Source organism: Mustela lutreola, chromosome 2 (genome assembly GCF_030435805.1).
Source record: "Mustela lutreola isolate mMusLut2 chromosome 2, mMusLut2.pri, whole genome shotgun sequence".
In the NCBI taxonomy this organism is placed as follows: domain Eukaryota; kingdom Metazoa; phylum Chordata; class Mammalia; order Carnivora; family Mustelidae; genus Mustela; species Mustela lutreola.
This window is the reverse complement of record NC_081291.1, coordinates 88,758,936-88,778,533: the sequence shown is the minus strand read 5'-3', so window position 1 is coordinate 88,778,533 and position 19,598 is coordinate 88,758,936. Positions and strand designations below refer to the sequence as shown.

At 39.9% G+C, this 19,598-nt stretch overlaps 1 long non-coding RNA gene across 1 annotated transcript; it reads left to right on the top strand.

Moving 5' to 3' along the window:
• Positions 1–725: 725 nt before the first annotated feature.
• LOC131824502 (uncharacterized) lies at positions 726–9,196 on the top strand. The gene is made up of 2 exons (XR_009350882.1): positions 726–1,169; positions 2,219–9,196. It is a non-coding gene; the product is annotated as an uncharacterized LOC131824502 (long non-coding RNA).
• Positions 9,197–19,598: the final 10,402 nt, after the last annotated feature.

Sequence of the window (19,598 nt, the reverse complement as noted above, 5' to 3'; positions counted from 1 at the left end):
AACCAAGAACCATTGGCTGAGGGGGAGCTTCTGAACTCTTTCTAAGAAGCAGTGATAATCAAATGTCTGAAATGTTTTTTATTTTATCTTGAGGAGAAGCGTGATCGAAACTGCCCATTGAAGCCAATATTATATTAACATCATCATCAGTGAATTTGAGAAAATAGTTATCTCTTTCCCCAATTTTTACCCTTCTCTGGATGAATGACTTTTTACCAGCTCCCTGATCTGACAGTTTGAATAACGATAGAAAGCTATTTATGAAATAGGACATTGGTTGTAACTTAATTTTTCTGCATTGAACACCCCAGAGGGCCTGAAAATGTGCTTTGAAACTTTTTTCCACCTGGCAGATCCAGGAAGTTCAGAAGATATTTATAAAATTTCCTCATCCCTTTAAACAGTCATTGAAATTGTAAGCAAAAAAAAAAAAAAACAAAAAACAAAAAACAAAACCGGTAGATGCCAAGATTTACTGTTAGCTGTCTTAATGGCTAATGAAATGATTAAGACCTTGAAATAACCCTTGCCAATTAAAACTTAACAGGTGTTTGTCAGGTAGAATATTGCAGTACATACAAGAGGAAAGGATGCAAATTGGTATTTCATACATTTGTTAGAAAGATCACCTTTCATGTGTCTGTCTGGTTTTTAGGATGTTGCAGGTCTCTGCTCTTATAAGACTGGTTGCAGAACCCAGGGCTGAACCCCTGTAGGTGAGTTAGCGCTTTCCTGAATGCTATCTGTCTCTTACCTGCCTCTCTGTCAAGGCCCTGTGATGTTAATCGGCAATGTCCTTTGGTTAAATTCTCTAAGAATTCTCAGCTCTAAGATATGATAAATGTGTAACAAATTGCTTTAATGTATGAGCTTCACATTGTTGCTAAAGTTTTTGTTTCTTTTGGGGTTTTTCATGGAACTGGATCTAACTTCCCCACCCCCACTTTTTATTCCAGGATTTACCACAAACCTTTTCCACTCTCTTCTCTAATAGATTGTTCTGTTATAACACAATACCACGTGTTGAGACAGATTCACTGTCTCAGGCCAGCATTTCACAATTAGTGATGACTGGTCACACGGTAAAGTGAAATTTCTTTCCCTTTTTGCAGAAATGGATCAAAAGATTCAACCAGCAAATGGTGAATCAATGACAAATCAATAATAAGGTGAGAGATTATGTTACTAAAGGATGCCTCAAGATTATTACTATACAATGAATTAATTTGCTATGTAGATAAATGCTGGACAATTTATTGTTGTCATAGTATAACTGGAGGTGATTTCATGTGTTCGTATTGCCAATGGGGTTAAATGGAATTGAGTATAGCCCCCTTTCTAACTTGCCACCAGTGTCAGAATTTGGGGAAATGTCTAAACAATTCTGGGCTTCAGGATCTCCACTTGAAAACAAGAGTAATAGTATTTATCTGTTATGTTATGAAGGCAAAATGTTAGAACAGGAAAACTTCTTGAGTGCTAGTCCTCCCTACCACCATTATGGAAGATAGAAAATAAAGAGATAATGCAGAACTCTGCTTTCTCTTCAAATATATTATTCTTCATTAATTATCTAATGTATATAACCATTGATTCAGAAAGTGGGTGGGATTTTCATCTCTCCAACCTTTATTCTTTTTTCATTTCTTAGAGCTTTAGTAAGCATCTACTAAAGGTGAGAGCTGAGTGTTATGCGTAACAAAAAGGAGAGTGATCCTATTCTCATGGAGATTGGGATATATATATATATATATAATATATATATTTAAATGCCAGTATATATAATAAATATATAAATATATATTTATAATGTATAACTATATATATCATATATTTATAATATATATAACTATATAACATATATAATATATTATGTTATAATTATAAAATACATATATAAATATGTATATATTTAAGTGCCAGTAGAGAGACAAAGTATTGTCTTTGTTTATTAGAAGGATAAATTATTTTAATTATGGTTATCATGGAAGGCTTCATGCTGGAGGTGTGATTAGGCTTTAAAGAAGAGGTACAATTTGGGCAACAGTGAGAGGGGAATACAGTGAACCAAGACTGAAGTAGCATGATTGGTGGAAAAAAACATTAACCTGGGACTGGAAAGACCTGGGTTGGCAATACCTCTTTGAAATACTCCCTGGTCTTCAATTTCCTTATCTGTGAAATGTGTAAAATAACCTCTGCCTCATTGATCTTTCAGGGGTCTGGAAAAGACCAATGGGGAGCTTGCATGTGAGATCTCTTGGGGAACTTCGAAGCACTCTGTTAATGAAAAGGGTAAATTTTTTCTCTCTTCCCTTATACCATAAACTCCATGAGAGCATTTGACAGGATCAGTTGTGTCATCTTTAAAAAGAAATGTTCGATGACGTATATACAAAAAATCATATTATAAACCTTAAGTCTTTATAATTTTTATTGCCAATTATATGTCAACAAAAAAGGGGGAAGTTATAAAACAATGAATCATTGATTGAGTGAACGAATCCATGAATGTTGTGGACTGAATGTCTGTGCCCACCCCCAAATCCATATGCTGAAATCCCATCTCCTAATGTGGTAGTATTAGGAGGTGGGGGGTCTTTAGTAGGTAATTAGGTTTATATGAGGCCATGAGGGCAAAGCCCCATGATGGAATTAGCCCTTACAAGAAAAGGAGGAGACACCAGCATGTTCTCTCTCCACCATGTGATGATACAGTGAGAAGGCAGCCATCTACCAGCCAAGAAGAGGGCTCTCACCAAGAACTGAATCTACTGGTACCTTGATCTTGGACATTTCAGCCTCCAGAACTGTGACAATAAACGTCTGTTGTCTAAGCTACCCAGGTGTGGTGTTTGGTTATAGTAGCCTAAGTGGACAAAGACAGTGAATAAATAAATGAATGAAACAAAACAAAGTCACAGAGTAGGAGAACATGCAATATGAACAGAGAATAAAGGGTTGTCTTTGAATATATTTGGTGTAGCTGGGTGTTGGAGTGTAACCCATAGCTAGGTGGGTGGGTGGGAAGCAGTGGTCCTTAGAGTAAGTTCTGTGGACCAGTATCATCTGGGAACTCATTAGAAATGCAAGTTCCTGGGTCCCCACCTAGGCTTACTGAATCTGAAACTCAGGGGTGGGGCGGACAATCTGTTTCAACAATCCCTCTAGGTCATTCTGGTGCAAAGCAAAGTTTTGAGAACCATTACTTTGTACTAATGCAGGAAGTTTGGAAATAATTCTGCTGTAAATTCAGTGTTAATGAAGGTTTTTAGCTGTGGATGGATATAATCAGAGCTGTATTTCTAGGATGATGAGGCATGAAGCTTTGCCTAAAAGAATTTATGGCTTCGATAAAGCACCACTGGAAATACTGGAAAACACATTGTATTCACCAAGCCCCAGAGTGAAAGATTTTGATTTTTCCTGATTCCAGATAATAGCCACATCATCAGCTAAGAGGCAAAGCAGAGCCGGCATTATTCCCAAGCACTGGAGAAACCTGCTTGGTCTACAGAGACCAGACAGGATGAGAAAGTTTCTATGAAAATAAATCAGTTAACTACTAAATATGGTCCTCACTGATCTCAGGGGGGCCTCTTAGTCCTGACCAGCTGCGGGGAAACATGAAATGGAACCTTCCATACCAAGACAAATGGGCAGCTCTTCCTACAACTGGCCTCACTACCTGAAAAATGCAGCTCTGTCTTTAGGGCTGGTGGAGATGGGTCTGCCCACGGGGAAGGTATTGGATGGAAGAGAAATGAAGAGCCTGGGTGGAAAACAGTATCTTAAGAGAGAGTCTAGAAGCCCAAGATACAAGTGTCAGGTGGGGAGGGAGTGGGGAGGAGAGGGATGAGGGCTGTTCAGAGTGGTTTGGGCTGTAGGGATGACCAATCATCTGGGTTTGCCCAGCATTCAGGATGTTGGGGATGATCCCTGTCAAATCAGGGCAGATGGCCACCCTACAACTCTGCACTCTCAGCTGTGTTGAAGACTTGGGGAGAAACCATGTGAAAGCAGGAGAATCACTGATCTAAGCCTTGTTTCTCAAAATATTGCCTACACACTGGCAATGTCAGTGTCACCTGGGAGTTTGTGAGAAATGCAGCTCCTCAGGCCCACCCTATACTTGCAGGCCCAGACCTGCATGACTGCAAGAGCCCCAGGTGACGTGAGTGCACATGGGCTGAGAAAGACTGCCTTGGCAGATGCTCTGAGCCCTGGGAGGCTTCCCCCAGTAAAAAAAAAAAAAAAAAATGAAGCACTGGTGGGGAGCAGAATTTCTGGGCTGTGATATAGCCGATGTCCAGGTTGTCCAGATTCTAAGCTCGACCTGCATCACCCCTGCCTGGGAGGAGCAGAAACATGGAGAAGCTTACATACTAGGGCACCAAGAACGGAGAGCAAAGAAGGAAAAGGACAGATGACACAAAAGAGCCAAGGGGGCCTCCTGAACTATTAACAGTAGTAGTTGTAGGAATGTAGGAAAGCCAGAAGCCCAGCAATTATGCGGTGACAGTAAAGCTAGAGAAGTAGTCTTCTGTTCCTATACTGTGACCCTGTTTTGGTAAAACAGCAACAACAACAACAAGCTGGTGTGGGCTGGGAAATGAATTACACTGCAAAGTGGAGTCACGGCCCTGTGGGTAAGCTTTCAGAGGCAGATAAAAAAGGATCACCCACTAAAAGTATTCAGCTTTCGCATCTTGGCCTCACTCACTTGTGTATCACTCAGAAACACAAAGCAAATTCAGTTTTTTTCTTTTTATCTACCTGGTCTGATCATCATGGGTTCCAACTCTGCATTCTAGCAAGAATAATTTGCACTTAATTAATAGTGTTTCTTTTTCTGCAGCTCCAACACAATTCTTTGACTTAAAACATTCTAACCAGTGGTTCTTAAACTCCAAACATACAGCAGAATCACCTAGAGGGCATGTTAAAACACAGATTGCTGGGCCCACCCCCAGGGTTTCTGATTCTGTACATCTGGTAGCAACTTAAATTTGCATTTCTAAGGAGTTCCCGGTTGATGCTTATTATTGGTCTAAGGAACATACTTTGGAACCTCTGGTTCAAACTGTTCAGCATGTTATTCCTATTCAAAGGTGAAGGGTTTCAAAAGTCTTAGATTAATACTTCTAAAATTGGTTGACCTTTCTGTTCTACCTTGGATCAAATACATGGTCGTCCTGCGTATGACGACTCTGCAGCTCATGGCATAAGCCCCTCACAGTGCCCGCTCAACACATCTGCACTGGCCTGTATCTTGTTCAACAAGACAAGTCCTCTGGTCACATGCTAGAATGTCCTGGCAATGGCGGTTTGTGATAAAAATGTCTAAATACCAATTCTTACTTGTGTTTATCTCACTTCAGGCCAGTAATCATTTGTGGACTGGCACTGGCCCATAGATCACATTTTGAGTAATGCTGTTTAGATGACTCAGTCTTTCTCAGATTCTTACCCTCTTCCTTCTCTTTCTTAAGATAGCATTTAGGTATACAAGATGGCAGGGGTCTTATTTTATCCTTGTGGCACCCTTGTAGCATGCACCATCCTCTAGAGACTCCGTGATCCTTGGATTCATTTTTTTCTCTGGAATGGGGACCACCGAAATGAAACGAGGTCCCATCTAATCTTTAGGAATGATGTATGCGGCCATAGCCCTGAACACTTCCCATAGTGCCCAAGTTCCAACCCTGTGGCCTCTTTCCCTGCTCCTAGATGGCTGCTAGTCTACCAGTAGTCTCACTGGGGAAGTAAGAAGTTCCAGAGACTCCTGTTTTCCACGTAAAGGCCATTAGGAGGCAGGAATGCCTTCTTTTTGCTTTTTTAAAGATTTTTTTTATTTATTTGAGAAGGAGGGGGAGGGGCAGTACAAGAGGGAGAGGAGAGAGGATCTCAAACAGAATTCCCACTGAGCTTGGAGCCCCATGTGGGGCTCATTCTCATGATCTCGAGATCATGCCATGAGCTGAAATCAAGTCAGAGGCTTAACCAACTGAGCTATCCAGGTGTCCTGGCAGGGATGACTTCTAAGTCCTGTACATCTACCCACCTGCTGCCACCTCTGTTCAGTTGCTTCTGAGCCCCAGAGGATGTGATGCTGAGCCAAATAGTCATAAACCCCTAGAAACTGGAGTCCTGGAAGGAGCTCATAACCTAGCCAAGTTTTAGTTTTTCAGGAATTTTGCACTCTAATTGTTCAACATGGCCATTATTAGAAATTAAATGATAAGAACATACATTTAAACAAGTTATATTAAAAGCAAAGATAATTAATACTCAAAATCTTCATCTCCTATTTATTTAAATACATTGGACTATTAACCTATGTTTTGCATATATATATTTGGTAGAGATACTATATAATAATGTACTACCGCACAGCTTTTCTAACTTTGTTCAGTGATATCATGTTGATAGTTTCAAATCAGCCAAGGTAGAAGGATTTGCACCATGGAAATGAGGAATTATAAATCAAGGCTCAAGGGGTGCCTGGGTGGCTCAGTCATTAATCGTCTGCCTTCTGCTCAGGTCATGATCCCAGGGTCCCAGGATCAAGCCCTGCATCAGGCTCCCTGCTTGGCAGGAAGCCTGCTTCTCCCTCTCCCAACCCCCTGCTTGTATCCCCTCTCTTGCGGTGTCTCTCTCTGTCAAATAAATAAATAAAATCTTAAAAAAAAAATCAAGGCTCCATTCTCCCTCATCTCCACCTCCCCTAGGCCAGCTGTTAAACATCTACCAACACATCATTGCTTAGAGCCTAAATCTGGGAGTGAGCCACTACCCAATGGCCTCAAGTCACCCTTTACTTACCTAGATATTGCAAAACTGCTCTTCCCCTGAAGATTAGTCCCTAAAAGGTGTATGTGGAAGAGATATTGATGACCAGAACCCTGATTCCATCTTATCTACTTGCGCTGCTTCTGTCTCTCTTCTCTCCCTACCATCTCTGGGGACCTGAAGAAGCAGTCTTCTGGCTTTTTATTTCCTCCACAGCATATCCTTATACATTAAGGATAAGCGCTCATGGCCTAACATTACTTTCTGACATTCTTTCCGCAAACCTATAAATTTAGTCTAGCTATGAGAAAACATGAGGATCAAATTGAGAGACCTTCTATTAAACTTCCACCTACTCCCCTTCAAAACTGTAATATGAGAGACAAGGAAAGACCAAGAAACAATCATAGCTTGGAGAAGGAGACTAATGTACTCAATTCAATGTGGTATCACGGATTGGACCCTGGAAAAGAAAGAAAATTGGTAGGAAAACCAGGGAGATCCAAATAAAGTCTGAGTATGGTACCAATGTTAATTTCTTAATTCCAATTATTGTATCATATTCTGTAAAATATTAACACTATATGAAGCTGGATGAAGGGTACATGAGAACCCTGTAGTATATTTGTGGCTCTTCCATAAATATACAATTTTTCCAAGTAAAACTAATGAAGGGAAAAATTCATGACCTAAGTAATAGGTAGAATAGATATCTTTTTTTATTCTATGGAAAAAACTTAGAATCTGCATCCATCTGCTTTGTGATTTGAAAAAAGGGGGGAAAGATAGGGTTGGTAGAAAATCTTTCTCTCTTAATGAAGCTTGACTTTCAAGTGTTTCATCTTTTGCAGAAAAAAAAATAGATGTTGTAGGCTGAGCTGTAACTCTTTTTTTCCTTTTCTTTACAATCTTGCTATAATAAAACGAATCCCCCTGCCCTGAAAGTGATGTTTTCAGACAATAAAAAAGGTCAAATACATAGAAGATAGGTTAATATAAAATAAAAATATTACTTTTATTTTATGTGGACCTGAAAATGGGCCACTGGTCACACACTTACATTTTTTCTAAGTGAAAGGATAGCCAGGAAGAAAAATCCCTGAACAGGGAAAAGTAAATGTGCTTATCTAAGGCAATGCCTCTCAAACTTTAATTTGCATTTGCTTCACTTAGGAATCTTGTTAAAATGCAGATTGCTTGTCAGTAGGTTTGGGGTGGAGACCCAAATTAGTTTGATTTTCTAGTAAGTTTACAGATGATGCCATGCTGCTGGTGTCCAAGCAGCACAGGTCAAGGATCATTTCTGAGGAATTTCCTCTTCCCTTGGCACAGTAGGCATAAGGAAAGTGCTTACTGGCCACAGGCTTAAAGACACATAGAAAATGCGCAGTACCTCTGCAAGACCAGCGATAAAATAAACCAATTAAAACAAAGAAGAAACATAATAATCAAAATATGACATTATTGCGCATTCCGAGATGGAGTGAAAGAACTATTCAGGAAGTCACTGGACATGGAAAGCTGTTTTTGAAGTTTAATTGGAAGCCAGAACTAAGAGTCATTTATTTAGTCATTCCCTTTCACAACATAAGGAAAAGTCAACATTTTCTATTAAAGAGGAACTACAGCTTTCAGAATTCCTGAGTTGTACAGTGCCAGTTTACATGAATCTCTTCCCTCCTCCCAAAGTTTTTAATGATTATAGTTCCTGGAAAATAATATGTCATTTTTTCCAAAGCATCCTCTAAACCTGCAAAAAAGTTCTTCTAAAATTTTAAGCTAGAAAAACAGTTAATTTGCTTGTATCAAAGAGATAACTCATGCCAGTCAAAAAACCATTACTAGGAGGGGAAAGTGTTATTCACGTCCATGTGCATATCACCCCTGCCACCACCATTAGGAGCTTCCAAGGTGTAAAATGCACTTACCGAGTCTCTCAGCATTGAAACTGGGGTGTTTTTCAGGAAGACTCTGTAGACACTCTGGCGATCTTATCTGTGACTTAAAAATGTGGTCATGTTTTTTTCTGGGGCGCCTGGGTGGCTCAGTGGGTTAAGCCGCTGGCTTCGGCTCAGGTCATGATCTCAGGTTCGATCATGAACCGAGTCCCGCATCTTTGCTCAGCAGGGAGTCTGCTTCCCTCTCTCTCTCTCTGCCTGCCTCTCTGTCTACTTGTGATTTCTCTCTGTCAAATAAATAAATAAAATCTTTTTAAAAAAATGTGGTCATGGGGACACCTGCGTGGCTCAGTTGGTTGGGCAGCTGCCTTTGGCTCAGGTCATGATCCCAGCATCCTGGGATCGAGTCCCATATCGGGCTCCTTGCTCGGCGGAGAGCCCGCTTCTCTTTCTGCCTCTGCCTGCCACTCTGTCTGCCTGTGCACTCACACACACACACTCTCTCTCTCTCTCTCTCTCTCTCTCTCTGAAAAATAAATAAATAAAATCTTTAAAAAAAAAAGATGTGGTCATGAACTTGACCAAAGCAGATTTGGCTTTGCCAATCACTTATTTGTTCTTTTAGCAACAATTTCTTTATTTAAGAAGCAATGTTGCTTGTCTTACACATATGTATTATCCAATTTGCAGAAAATGTAAATAATCCTGCAAATAGCAAAATGAGATCCAGTGTGCAGATTCTTGCAGCCCGGTGGGCACAGTCCGATTTAGTAATAGCTTTCCCTTGCACTATTGCCACTGCCAAACAGACTGCTTACGCGATCTTTGGCTTTCGTAATGTCTCTTCAGGGATCAATAGAGTCTTTCTCTTTTCCTAGATGCCAACTTCATCTTCTTTATACTTTTAAGAATGCAGTATTAGTTTAAGAATACTTCAGGAATACAGTATTAGTTTAAAGGACTGTTCAATTTAAAGCAACTTTGTAGAGATGTCGTCACCCATGATCGATGTTAGGGGAGCAGAAGAAAAATGTAGGTTGGTTTTATCTTCTGCCTTACAGAGCTTTGAAAGAGAAAGTGGACTGGTTTTGAAAACTGTTCAATTATTTGAAAGTAATCATAGCCTACATCATTTTTCTGATTTTTATCTGTAGATATGGGGACATATATGCACCAACTACTTCTTTCAGTTCTTGTGTTTATTTTTCTCTTGAAATAAATATTAATAATTGGAAATTAGAGAATTGCTGTTTTAATGTTTCAAATGAAATGAATCTGATATTTGAATTAGCAACAAAGACTTGTGTCTCAAATGGAAAAACCATTCATGTAACCAAATTTGAAATTCAAACCCAGCTTTTATGTTGATGGATTTGTATTTTCCTTTTTTTCTTGGCCCTATTGGTCTGTTCTTAATTTTAATGTTGTTCTTTGTTACTTTTGTCATTTTGAAACATATGGTTGTCTCAAATTCTTTGTGCAGCGGTGAGTGTATAAATAAGTACAGATGAATAAGTACAAATAAATAACTACTGATCCATTTCTACTGTGAAACTTTTTTATTTTAAATGTGACAACTATCTCTCAATTGTTTGTACACAGAAGTGTTGGCTTACCCAGATTCTGATGTATAAGAAAAATCGATGACTCTGAAACAGAAGTGTAAAATATTATCTCCTGTGCAAATAATACTAATAATACCCAAGAAAGCAAGAAAATTTACTTTAAAAAAATTGTTCTGGGGCGCCTGGGTGGCTCAGCCAGTTAGAAGTCTGCCTTCAGCTCAGGTCATGATCCCAGGGGCCTTGAATTGAGCTCTGGGTCAAGCTCCTTGCTCAGTGAGAATACTGCTTCTCCCTCTCTCTCCCTCTGCCTGTTGCTCCCCTTGCTTGTGCTTTCACTTTCTCTCTCTCTCTGTGTCAAATGGATGAATAAAATCTTTTAAAAAAATATTCTTGTCAAGAGATTTATAAATACGTGCCTAATTAATAAATTTCACTATTGCTGTTCTGAGTTGCAGACATGCCCCCTTGGACTTCTTTATTTCAGATGACCTTGTACTTTCTCCACAACTAACACTAAGTAATGCATTTTGCATTTTTTATATCAGAAAGGAAAATACTAAAAAACTAACCAAAGTTGCAGGGAAAAGGGCACTCCCATAAGAGAGAGATTCTCTAAAGGTGAGTATGGTTCCTTTAAAAACTTGAAATGATAGGGGCACCTGGGTGGCTCAGTGGGTTAAAGCCCCTGCCTTCAGCTCAGGTCTTGATCTCAGGGTCCTGGGATGGAGCCCCACAGAGAGCCCCTCAGGCTCTCCACTCAGTGGGGAGCCTGCTTCCTCCTCTCTCTGCCTGCCTTTCTGCCTACTTGTGATCTGTCAAATAAATAAATAAAATCTTTAAAAAAAAAAAACTTGAAATGATAGATTGTTTGAAAGTTGCTGTGACCATCACTGACTGAGATGGTCAATTGACACAATTTCGGGCCACAGCCATTTAAAAAACAAAAACAGAAACCTTAAACCATGTATGATCATTCACACAGAGCCATTCACTTAGAAACCTATCCTAAGGGGGCGCCTGGGTGGCTCAGTTGGTCAAGCAAGTCCCTTCAGCTCAGGTCCTGATCTTGGAGTCCAGCATGGGCATCAAGCTCCCTGCTTGGGGGGGAGACTGCTCCTCGCTGACCCTCCCCACTCTCATGCTCTCTCTCTCTCTCATTCTCTCTCAAAGAAATAAAATCTTTAAAAAAGAAAAAAAAGTAACTCATGCTAAGGATTTATGGGTATGCTCACCGTTAAGCATAATAATGTTCATCATAGCATGGCATGTTTTGGGTGGAAATCAGAAAACACCTAGTGTCCAAACAAGGAGAGTAGTTTAATGAATTACACTACATCCAACCTATAAAATTCATTCACCATCACAAAGAAACAATATAGAAAATGTTTGATTGTGAGAGAAACATGAAACATTAGTTTAAAAAGGTAAGTTAGAAGACCGTTTGTCTAAAATGATCATATACACACAACCCCCATATATATACAGATGGTATGCTATACAATAAGTTGTTAACAAGTCAATTATATCTCAACAATGCTGGAAAAAGATATTAATGATACCTGTTTCTGGGTGTTGGGATTATGAACATATTTTCTTTTTGCTTATATTTTCTTGATTTTTTTCAATGTGTATGTATTGTTTTTTATAAGAAAAACAATGATATTTAAGCTTTTAAGAATGAGTGAATTCCATTAATACTCTCCCATTTGTCCTTTGAAAATTTGAGAGCTTAATATATTAAGTTCTATAACAGGTAGTTGATTTAAAAAAAAAAAAAAGAAAACAGATCAGATCATTGTTTTAAAACAAATCAAGAACGGGCCCTGTAAAATATTGTAGTGACTTACTTTTTTAATAGATAAGCCATAAATAACCTAATGAATTATTCCCTGGTGAGACATAGGAATTGCCCTGGCTCAGGGGTACATTTTCCTGGAATACCATCAAAGTCACAACCTATTTGCATAACTATTCTAACTTTGTATCTTAAGGAGTAGTTTTTAACATTCCTGCATAGATAAGATAGCTCCTGGAATCTTCCCAGTGCCCAGCTATTTCTTTGAAGACTCAGTAGAGTGGTAGATTTATTGATATGAATGTTAAACTGAAATGTATTTATTAAATGTCTGTTAAGTATTTAAATGTTACTACCTACTGAGCATAGCAGAGTATAAGATACAGCCTCTGACCTTAAGGAGCTACAGTGTCGTTGGGAAATAAATACTATGAAACCAATAGAAACAAATTTTAAAAGAACAATATCCAAACATTAAGTTAACTAAAGAGATAAAAACCAGAGTATTTATAAAAAAGGAAATGTGGGCTAGAAGTTTGGGAGAAGTTCCCAGAAAAAGGTGTGACTTGCCCTGACTTGGGAAAGCTGCATGAGATTGGGCCTGAGAAAGAAATGGGGAAACTCTTCTGCTAGAGGGGGGAGGTCTAGAGCTAAAGTTGTTAGTTGAGGCTGTGCTTACTGCGGTTCGGTCAGAGTTAAGGATTTGGTCAGCTCGGGGTAATAAGGAGATCTGGCTGGAAGAGGTGAGGTGGCAGAGACTATACAGGACCCTAAATTAAGCTGCGAGCCCTGTTTTCTTGCTTCTCTGACTCCCTGCTCCGAGTGCCCCCCACTCCTCTGACTGTTTCTTCTCTGTCTCTGTCTTCAGATCCCAGTGGCCTCTCTACTCCACCTTTGAATCTGGGCTTCTTCATGGTCCTTCCAGTTCCTTTTCTGACTCTCTGCTTTCCCTGGATGAGAGTCGAGGCTTCAGAACTATATAGTCTTGTGATTTAAAACATCTACGGAGGTTCTTGGAGAAGTGATAGATTACAGAGCTGGGGCAGGGATAAGACAAGATGTGCCTGCAGGATCTTATAGTACCAAAAAGCAAGGCAGTGCTAAAGATGGGGGCATGTTGAAAGGACACAGGAGCCAATCAAAGAACTCTCAATGGCCGAAGCCGAAACTGATTTCAGCCACAAAAGAAAGTATCAGTTAATGAAACAAGATAAATACTCAGAAGAACAAGATAAATACTCAGAAGTCCATACCAATATATATTAATTATTAAATAAATCAGTACATGCTGGAGAAAGGACAACTCCTCCTAACAGAAGAATTCCAATTAATAAATGTAAAAGGAAATAAGGAAATAGCAAGTCATCGTTAGAACACTAGTAAACACTGCTGTAGCCAGCATCCACCTATAAAAGCTAAAATTAGTGGGCAAAAGTTGAAAGGGAAAGTAGGTATTTGCATAGCCTTAGCGAATGTGGTATCTTTCCCATGTATGACTTCAATATGATCACGAGAAATGTGCAAATTTGAGGGACATTTTACAGAATACCTGACTGGTATTCACTGAGAATGTCAAGGTCCTGGAAAACTGATAAACTGAAGAACTGTCACAGACTGGGGGAGACTAAAGAGACACAATCACTAATGTGGAGCCCGAGACTGGGCCTTGGGATAGAAGAAGGACATGGGCGAGAAACTGGTGAAATCAGAATAAAGTGTGTAATCTACTTGTAGTATTGAGCCAATGTTAATTTCTTACTTTTGACCATCGGTTGTGCAAGATGCTAATTCTGGGGTGAAGGATTTATGGCAACTCTGTACTATCTTCTCAGATCTTCCATCAATATAAAGTTATTTCTGAATAAAATATTCTGAATAAGAACCTTAAAAACCAGCAAACGAAGTATCTATTACACAGAGAACTCCCAATCCTCCATGTCTCTGGAGGGACCTTTCTTTTTTAGAATCTTTCTATGCTTCCTGTGCACATTTAAAATCTTTATCCTCTTGGGGGTGCCCAGGTGACTCAGTCAGTTAAGCACCCAACTCTTGGTTTCAGCTCAGGTGATGATCTCAGGGTCATAAGATCAAGCCCAGAGATGGGCTCTGCACTCAGTGGGGAATCTGCTTGGGACCCTCTCTCCCTCTTCCTCTGCCCCTCTCACTCGTGCTGTTTCTTGCTCTCTCTAAAATAAATAAATAAATCTTTTTTTTTTTTTTTTTTAAGTCTTCATCCTCTTAGCTGTCACATGTTTTGATATGCTCTCCTTAAAAATAGAAACCACTGGGTCTTCTGATGAATTTGTCAGATGGAAGTGCATGGTAAGGCTCTCTTGTTCCTCCAAGTACAGAAATCCTGGATAAAATGGAATTTTTAAAATGAAATATGTGGAGCACCTGGGTGGCTCAGTGGGTTAAAGCCTCTGCCTTCGGCTCAGGTCATGATCCCAGGGTCCTGGGATTGAGCCCCCTATCGGGCTCTCTGCTCTGCGGGGAGCCTGCTTCCCTCTCTCTCTGCCTGCCTCTCTGCCTACTTGTGATCTCTGTCTGTCAAATAGATAAATAAAACCTTTTAAAATAAATAAATAAATAAATAAATAAATAAAAAGAAATGTGTAGGTAAACTCAAATGAAAGGGAAACCTTCAGTGGCAGAGCAGAGGGCAATGATCGGTAGACATAAGGCCCATGGACCTAAGGCGAGGGGCTGAAGTTGTAATGCGGTTACTGGGACAGGAAGTGAAAGGTCAGGCCTGTGTCTGACCTTCTTAGCCTGTGGCTAAGAAGCCAGAGAGACTGGAAAACTTTAGCCACTGGCCTAGAGAGGTGTCAGGGAAGTGTGCTCTATGCCAGGGGCCATAAATAGGAAAAGAATCACTCATAAGATATCAGACTCAACCTTCTACTCTCTGTGGTTGTGGGATTCAAATTTATACTACCTACATGGTAGTATAAGTCAAGAAATTAATGTAGAAACTTATGGAATGGGTAAAACCCCTGAGGGCTTAGCAGGTGAAAAAGCGAAGCCACTTTGTAGGGACGCTTTCATAATCTTGAGCAACAGGATCTCTCAGGTAAAAACCCCATTGGATATTAGTAAGTTATCAAAGTTATAAACTGCTTAGAAAAACAAATAAGCATGAGAAACAAAAGAATCATCACCTTAAAACCTAGAGAAAAATAAAAAAATAAAAAAATCTAACTATACTATTAAGTAAGTATATACAATTTGTTTAAAGATAAAGATAAAAATAAAGATGTAATACAGTAACCCAAGAAGAAGTCAATATGAAACTAGGAAAAGAAGATTTTAAAAAGTGAAATTCTAGGGGCGCCTGGGTGGCTCAGTGGGTTAAGCCGCTGCCTTCGGCTCAGGTTGTGATCTCAGGGTCCTGGGATCGAGCCCTGCATCGGGCTCTCCGCTCAGCAGGGAGCCTGCTTCCTCCTCTCTCTCTGCCTGTCTCTCTGCCTGTTTGTCATCTCTCTCTGTCAAATAGATAATAAAATCTTTAAAAAAAAAAAAGTGAAATTCTAGAAGTAACCTATCATCTCACCTCAGTGGAAGCTTTACACAGTATATTAGACACCACTGAAAATGAGAATTAGATACTAGGAAAGAGATTGGAGGAAATTACAGAATATAGATCAAAGAAGTACAGAGAAGAAAAATTTGGCAAGAGCTTGAGTTGTGGAGGCTAGAAGAATAAGGTTCCATATTTTTTTAAAAGATTTTATTTATTTATTTGAGAGAAAGAGTGAGCGACAGCATGAGCAGGAGAAGGGGCAGAGGGAGAAGGAGGAGCAGACTCCCCACTCAACAGGGACCCCCCCACACACACACACATACAAAACAGGACCCAATCCCAGCAACCTGGGATCATGACTCCCCTGAAGTTAGGTGCCCAAGTAACTGAGTCACCCAGGCGCCCCAGGTTCCATATTTTTCTAAGAGCAATACTGCAAGGACAGAATAGGGGGAAGAAAAGTGTTTACATTTTACTTATTCAACTTCATGGCCAAGTGTATATATGCAACAGATATGCAGCAGTTGGTTGATAATAAGGACCTTCTCTATTCAGTGAGGCCTTATCGTTAGCGTACCACACTCAAGTCATCTCTTTTGGATTATGTTATTGCTGACTGAAAAGAGCCTCTTTCTTTCCTTCATTGTCCACATTATTTTACTACCTTCCAGACTTAGTTTAACTTTTGACTTTCCTGTAAAGGTATCTCAATGACTGTCTCTTTCTTAAACTTCTATATCATTTGGAACTGAACCACCCAACTAAGTAATTAATTATGTTCTATACCACTGGTTGAGAAACAATGACAGTTAAATACATCCTGCCCATTGCCTCTTTTTGTGTGGTCTGCAAGCTAAGAGTGGTGTTAATATTTTTTTAAAGATTTTATTTATTTATTTGAGAAAGGGTGAAAGCAAGAGAGATCACAGAGTTCCGGAGAGAGAGAAGCAGGCTCTCTGCCAAGCAGGGAGCCCCACAAGGGCTTGATCCCAGGACCCTGGGATCATGACCTGAGCTGAAGGCAGGCACTTAACAGACTGAGCCACCCAGGCACCCAAGTGTTAATATTTTTAAGTGCTTGGGGAAAATCAAAAGATAATATTTCATGGCATGGAAAAATGATATGTAATTTAAATTTCAATGTCCCCTTCAGTGGCCAGTGAGATTGTGTTGGATGAACCATGCCCCTTCCTTCACGTATTGTCTGTCTGCTTTCATGCTACAAAGACAGAGTTGAGTAGTTTCAGCAAATAGAACATGTGGTCCACAATGACTAAAATATTAACTTTCTGGCCCTTTAAAACAGATGAAGTTTGCCAGTCTCCATTTTACACTATTTGCTAATTCTGTCATACATAGGAATCTTGCCTCTCAAATTTACTGGAAAACTACTTGAAGTCAGGAACATTGTCGTATGTTTCTTTTGTCTCTCCAAAACCTGACCCCATCTAGGACAGTTATGGATCTTCTTTAGCAAACTTAGGCACGTCAAAGGCAGGATTTTAAGAAATGAATCTTACTTCATAATGCAGAACAGATTAGGAAAAAATGAGGAACAGTAATAGCTTATATGCATTAATTTTGGCTTGAAATTATCCTATTTGGGGGACTGTGATATTACGTGACCTGGTTAAGTGCAATGTTACAGGGTAGGGTGGTAGAGGCAGGGATGCCAGCTGAGATCCTGACAGGTGGCACAGGCCAGGAGGGAGGAGATGGGAGGAGTTTCACTCTGGTAAGCAGAACATAGAGGGTTTAGCCTGGTGCAAGCCAGAAAGCATTGGGCAATACAGACCAAGGAGTCCTGGAGAATAAATTTGGGACTGGAGGCAGAGCCACAATATATATAGAGGTTTCTGGGGCAAGTAGGTAGGGCATAGTTGCCAGGAAAATTGGCTGACTGGACTGCATTCTGCCTGGGCTTAGTGAATAGAGACATTGTTAGCCAAGCTGGGGCTCAAGGGAAGAGACCAGAGACTCAGATACTCAAATTATGGTGCAAATTTGAATGGGTCTCACGGGCACAACAGTCTCAACGTCAGGCTTTTAGCTGAACTAAGGGTAGAGATACTTAAATGCCAAGTCGTAGAGTATTAAGTTGGATCTTAAATTCTTTCTACCTAAAATCGGATTTGGTTCTGGAGACTAGGATAGGGAATGTCTCATCATAAGTACCCTAGCTCCCGATATACAACAGCATCTACCTTCATGCCTGAATCACAGCACATAGCAATAATGAAATTGCTGCAAATATGGCAAACCAGGCTAGGTAAGGCAGGGTCTCTGCACACTGGGCACTGTCAGTGGCAATGGAAGGAAAGATTTGACCATGAGAGGTCTTTGAAACAAAAAAGTGGATCTGCCACCTTCTTCCAAGAGATCAAGAAGAGGTTTGATAAACATGACAATCTCTGACAAAACGGGAGGTCATACAGTGCAGCTGACACCGTCAGGGCTCTGCCCACATCCCCTTCGCATTCACTTCCACGTGCTGAAAGCTTCTTACTGTGAACACCTGCACCTCTCTGTAAGAAGCTTTGTTCTGGTGGTAAGCAAGCTCAGTTTTGAGCACAGCTGTCAACGGCCCCAGAAACATCCATTATCCAGTGACGGTCCATGAGGTGGGTGAGCTCCCCAGCTTCTTTGCCCCTCATATAGAATCAGTCTGAGACATGTTTGACATCTGTGTCCAGTGCAGTAGCCGCTGGCTACATGTGGCTATTGAGCATATAGTGTGGTGTGGCTAGTGTGGCTGAAGAATTGAATTTTACATTTTATTTCGTTTAAAGTAACTTTAAGTAAAAGGATACTCTTCAGTTATTGGAACTCTTTTAAGTATATTTGGAAAAGCCTGGCCGTATGAGTGTACTTTTCCAACTATAATTTTACAAACACTAAATACACATCAAGATGAAAATTTAATGTCCAAGTCAAGTTTCCTCTCAGTATAAAATTGACTTCAAAGACTTTTTGAAAAGTTTTAACATCTCATTAATAATTTTCGCATGTTGAAATGTAATATTTTGAATTTAGTGGGTTGAAAAATTATTAAAATTAATTTCGCCTGTTTCTTTTTACCTTTTTTAAACTCAGCTACTTAAATATTTAAAACTACAATTTCCACAGGACAGTGCCAATCTATTCTACATGTCCTCCCTAGGTTTCACAGTGGGATTGATCTCTTGTGGCCCACAGTGGTAACTGGCTTGAAAACATACCCTTTATTGGCTTCCTTTCCTGTCTTATTCTCCTGCTTCTCTACTAAGTTTCCTGGAATTCCCAGGTTGCTTACAACCCTTGTCTCAGGATCTGTTTCTTGAGAACCCAAACTAAGACAAATAGCATTAACAGCAGGAAAGAATTTTAGAGATGACCTAGTCTACCCTCTTAAATATATAGATTTAAAAAATGATGTTCAGAGAGGCTCAATGAGTCAGCCAAGGACACTCAACTATTCAGCTGTGTGCATTCGGAATTTGATTTCGTATCTTGTGCTTCCAAATCCCTTCACTTTCTCATCATATTACATTGCCTTTTAAAGATTATTGGCCATTTTGAGAAAGTGATTAAAAAAGAAATGGAGCATTTAGGACTCATGGGATGAAATCACCGTAAACAATTTAGGTTTGCTTTCTACATGCCCATTAAGCCTGCCCAAGTGGTAGTCTCTCCTTGCTTCTCCTTAGAAACACGGAGAGGCTCCTTCACTCTTCTGGTCTTTCTCATGTGACTGAACGTCTTCTGGTCACAATCTCATCTGAGAAATTAGTGTATCCACTCCCGATATGAAACCAGCTTGATTTAAAGTTAACTCCTCTTTCTTTCCTTACTCCTCTTCCTCCAGCTTGCTAACTGGTTTATGACCCCGGGCTGGAAGAGAGGAGTGGTACCGTTTTAAGATGCTCATATCCTTTTTGTGCTTAGCAGACATTTACAACTGATACTTTCTCTCATAGGCACTCTGGTCGGTTCTTTGGAGTTTCCTCTGCTGGTCCTCTCTGACTGAAATTCCCCTGATGTGGTAG